The sequence below is a fragment of the Physella acuta genome, unplaced genomic scaffold (genome assembly GCF_028476545.2).
Source record: "Physella acuta isolate Inbredline_101_S28 unplaced genomic scaffold, ASM2847654v3 ptg002264l, whole genome shotgun sequence".
Classification (NCBI taxonomy): domain Eukaryota; kingdom Metazoa; phylum Mollusca; class Gastropoda; family Physidae; genus Physella; species Physella acuta.
In genome coordinates, this window is record NW_026733763.1 from 25,001 (window position 1) to 30,190 (window position 5,190).

Genomic DNA, 5,190 nt, shown 5'->3' on the forward strand with positions numbered 1-5,190 from the left:
TTAATGAGCCATTCGCGGTTTCACCATGGGACAGTGTGAACTTAGACATGCATGGCTTAATCTTTGAGACAAGCATATGACTACTGGCAGGATCAACCAGATAGCTATCGTTTGCGAGACGTTTTTCCACAAACACATCGCGGGACGGGAGACAACGCTCTAGCGAGAGAACGGATCCCGGCATTCCCGGATTTTTTCACATCGGACCGCTCACATTTCCCCCTTCACCGTAAACACGGCGTCGCCGGGAAATCTCTCGATTTGCATCGAGCCGACTGCGTTTTGCAGACCCGTCGCCCGTTCCGAGGGCTGGGCCAGTGCGAGACTTTTATCGAGCCACCAATACTGCTTGGTTGCGTTAGCACTGCGCGTCGCCGCTGGCTTCACGCTACGGACACGTACTTTTACCTTCACTGGCGCGACCTGCGCGCCGAGCCCGCATTTTACCGGGAAGCTAGTCGGGAGACTGAGCCACGCACGGTCAGATCGGGCACATGTCGCTGGCTGCGAGGGAGCGCGGATCCTAGCGTCACATAGAGGCTTCACCGACACTCACCTCCACAATAGTAGATACAGACCGTTTTAACCGCCGTATTTCTGCCCATACCTCTAGTGTTAAACCGAAAAATCGGGTACATAGTCTCGGGGAGGACCGGGGTGCCGCCCCATGAGGGGAGCCCGCACGGAGGGCGCCGGGGGTGCCGCGACCCGGGGGGCGGCGCGGGGGTGTCGGGGCGCATCTACGGGGCTCACTCGCGCGGGCGCCACACTTCCGGGGGGCGCCCCAGGTGGGGTGCCAACTTTGGCGCCCCCGACTAAGGGGCCGCCCCCACTGCGGTTACACGCTTTACGACCACCCACCCGCGTTCCCCACCCCAGGGGGCATGCGAATCACCCGCCAGGGGCGTTCTGGGACCGAGGGCGCCGCTCCGGCACAAGGGGGAGCCAAAACGCCCCGAGTTCCCCCGCGGCCACCTCGACACCTGGGCGGGCGGCGAGGGGTGTCCTGCGATCGGGGTGGGGAGCTCTACCAGAATCACCCGCCAAACTTCACCGGGGGCGTCTCCCGGCGCCCCTGCGCTCGGGTGACGAACAGCGCCCCGGGCTATCCCGGGCGCCCTATGGCGTCCACCTTCGATCGGAAGGGTGATCTCGACTCGGGCTGAGGCGGGCCACAACAATCCGCGGTCACATCGGAGCCGTCCAGGCTAACGAGGCCCCGGCTCACGGGTAACCCATGGGGCTGGACCGGGAGTCCGCCGTTAAAGAAGAAAGAAATGTAGTGCAAACCAGAACCAGTTTTTTTTATTTATTTTATAACTCGACTAATAATCGTCACAAAATTATAAACTTGGTACCTACGGATAGCCCTGGGCCCAACCTAATACAGGATGTCCATAACTATGCGCTAATTAAATAATTAATGGGTATTAAGGTCGGTCTTAGTAAATTGCTATATAAAGTCTAAGACCAGAACCAGTATTTTAAATTTATTTTATAACTCGGCTCCTAATTGTCACAAAATTTAAAAATTGGTACCTATGGATAGCCCTCGGCCCTACCTAATACACCGTGTCCATAACAATGTGGTAATTAAATATTTACTGGGCGTTAGGGTCGGTCTTAGTAAATTGCTATATAAAGTCTATATAAAATTTTACGAATTTAAAAAAAAAATTCCTACCGTCAAAAATAGCGACGCCTAGACCACCACACCTGTTCTGACGTTAAATCCTACTTGCACACACGTGTGGGAATAGATTAGATATCATCTAGAGATAGAATTCCTAATTATTTAATTAAAATAGAGACTCTAGATTTAATAGTTGTGTCATAGTTACATTAAGTCGAATTAGCGAAGCGGAGGCGGGAACTAGATTCTAGATCTAACACTTCGATTGCGATGAAAAAAAAATAGCTTTATTTTAAGGCCGACAAGGCAAATACGGTTTAATTAATATTAAAGAAATAAGTCCGAACACCTACCTTAAGCGAATCATCTACACAACACATGACTAGAAATAATACACGTCCACACGAAGAGCGATTGAAACGGTGACTGCAACGGTGAAAACTTGTACGACGGAAACATGGCGCCTAGGTTATGCCTACTTCGGTCTGATGAAAATTTTTAATTCATTTTAATTTTGCGCTCTATTTCGTCCGCGCTTGTCCACTTAAACTCTACAGAAAAGATAGTCTATATAAAAATAATTCCTAGAAGACAATTTTATGAGAGATCACCCACATTTATTTACCCTGCCTGTCTACCTTAGGGTTAGAGTTTGAATTTTTCTAGATTCAAGCCAAAATATGCCGTGTCGATTAAACGACGACGTACATAACAGAGCGAAGACAATGAATGGTTCCTTAATTAACTATAATTACGGTCCTAATACAACTACAATTCACCATAGTACTAATATGTATGTGTATTGTTGTTTTGGGAGTTCTGTCATTACATTTTAAATTATAAAAAAAACGGGTTTACGATACACTTCATTACGCCGCCGATCGTGGTTTTAGATTTAAATTTGGTCGGATTCGGTTTATTATTAATTTATATAATACTTTATACATACTTTAATTCATTAAATACATTTATCTATGTATTTATTTCATTAGTTAAGTATTTGTTTAACTAAAAATTATCAATTTAAGGCATAACAATTACAGAAAACGATTGTATTTGAGATAAGTCTTATCGAACCATTTAGTAGCTGGGTCGGTTTATTATTAATTTATCTAATACTTTATACATACTTTCACTCATTAATTACATGTATATATGCATTCATTAAATCATTTAAGTATTTATTTCATCAAAAAGTATCGATTGAAGGCATAACACTGATAGAAAACGATTGTATTTGAGATAAGTCTTATCGAACCATTTAGTAGCTGGTTCGCGGGTCGGTTTTATTCCTTAACTCTAGATTTAAGTCTATCGTGTTTAATTTCAATTTAATTTATCACAACTTTTAGATTTTTGTACTAGATTAAGCTACATTGAAGCTTATTTTTCACTATTTAATCAATAGAGGATATTATATAATATTTTTAAGTCTAATATTACGCAGCCGTTTGTTAAATCTAGTTTTACAACGACGACTCGCGCGATTTCGGTTTGGTTTTAAAACTTAAGTTCATTGATTCTTAAAATATATATTCCAGTTAGAATAGAACTGAATACGTACCACATGATGTATACACACGTTTGGGTTATTTATTTATTTTAAATTTAGTTTATTATGACCGATCGTAATTAACTTTGGCGATACCGGGCTGATATGTCTTATCGACCGGAAAACTACTGTCCCTTCGGTCGACTAGTTGGTCTTAGACGGCATTACCGAGGTTTGAAAACTCTTACACCGTGTTTTTATTTTCACATAGATCCTATATTTTGATACCAGTCATTCGTTTAAGTTTAAATTAGAAAACGTGAAATGTAGTTTATTGGAAACACTAATGTTTTTAATTTTGTACAAAATAAATTTTTATTCGTTTCAGGTAAACGGCGGGATGAGAAAAATCTGCTTTCTACAACACATACATTGGTTAAGAATATAAAGTGAAATATAGTTGTACAAACACCGTCTCTACTTAGCAGCTTAGCCTCTACGGCAATGCCGCGTCTTTACACTGGGCGAGCTTGAGACTGGAAAACTCTCGATCACTCTACGCGGGAATGCCGCTAAGTCGAGGCGGTCTGATCGGCAACCCATCAAACTTCAGCTCATCTATTTTTTTTTTATTTTTCACAATTTTTTTAAAATTCGGGTAAACGGCGGGATGAACTCAACCAAATTTTTCAATTGGGTTTTTAATATCCACGTACATTCAGCGCAAAGTGAAATGTAGTTTTAATGTATTTAAACATAGAACAACCACCGTCATTCGCCAGCTCTGTTAGACTAACGACTCGCCGCTTCGCATCCTCGGTGGAACGGGCGACCTCTCGATCACTTGCGGCCACAGTACGGCAATGCCGCAAAATAAAGTCGGTTTGATCGGTGAACTGCCACTCGCACGATGAAACTTTGAGACATTTTTTTTCGGACTTTGAAAATTTTCAAAGTCCGACCGAATGACGAAAAGTGAAATGTAGTGCAAAACTTTGAATAAAAAAAAAAAGAAACAGGCGCATGAGACGACACGTCGTCCCATGCCATTGCCTGTCTCTCTTCGATGGACGACGGCGACGCAGCGCTTTTCCAGTCACTCAGTGGTGGGTCACCGGGCGAATTGAGTACCCACTGCCAAAAGTAAGCCTTGTCCCGAATGTGTTGATAGCCCGAAGGCGGGATTCGAACCCGCATCACTGAGAGGAAAAGACGCGGCATCGCCACATCGCCATCGTGCGAGGAGTTGAGATGCCTTTCGACTTGCTGCAGAAAGCAGCAACGGAGATGGTCGCCCGTCTAGTGCGGACAAATCTCCTGGTCAAAGGCTGAGTCTCAACAGATCGCAGTGAGGTGGCTGCTCTACTGATTACGACACCCCGACCGAGAACTAAGTCGTCTACAAATGATTTAACACCTCCACGCCGCATGGGATGAATATCGTTAAGGCCCCCCGCCGGCGCTGATCGGCCGGGCGGTAGAGACCTCGTGCTGCGGCTCGACCGGACCGAGACGGCGCCACCGGCAGAACCAGCGGCGCCGCGCTTCGGCCATATCGTTGCCTCCCGACGAGGGGGTGCGAAAGATATCGTCGCATATCCGGGCGGGATTCTGACTTAGAGGCGTTCAGCCATAATCCCTCAGATGGTAGCCTCGCACCATTGGCTTATCAGCCAAGCACGTGAACCAAATGTCTGAACCTGCGGTTCCTCTCGTACTGAGCAGGATTACCGTAGCAACGACTTGTCATCAGTAGGGTAAAACTAACCTGTCTCACGACGGTCTAAACCCAGCTCACGTTCCCTATTAGTGGGTGAACAATCCAACGCTTGGCGAATTCTGCTTCGCAATGATAGGAAGAGCCGACATCGAAGGATCAAAAAGCAACGTCGCTATGAACGCTTGGCTGCCACAAGCCAGTTATCCCTGTGGTAACTTTTCTGACACCTCTTGCTTAAAACTCCTAAAGTCAAAAGGATCGATAGGCCACGCTTTCACGGTCTGTATTCGTACTGAAAATCAAAATCAAGCGAGCTTTTGCCCTTTTGCTCTACGCGAGGTTTCC

General features: G+C 45.4%; 1 non-coding gene across 1 annotated transcript in view; it reads right to left on the reverse strand.

The window, feature by feature from the left end:
- LOC131932695 (small subunit ribosomal RNA) overlaps positions 1-103 on the reverse strand; it is a 1,846-nt gene extending 1,743 nt beyond the window's left edge. The window contains exon 1 of the ribosomal RNA XR_009384667.1: positions 1-103. This exon is cut by the window's left edge and continues 1,743 nt beyond it. This is a non-coding gene — a ribosomal RNA (small subunit ribosomal RNA).
- Positions 104-5,190: the final 5,087 nt, after the last annotated feature.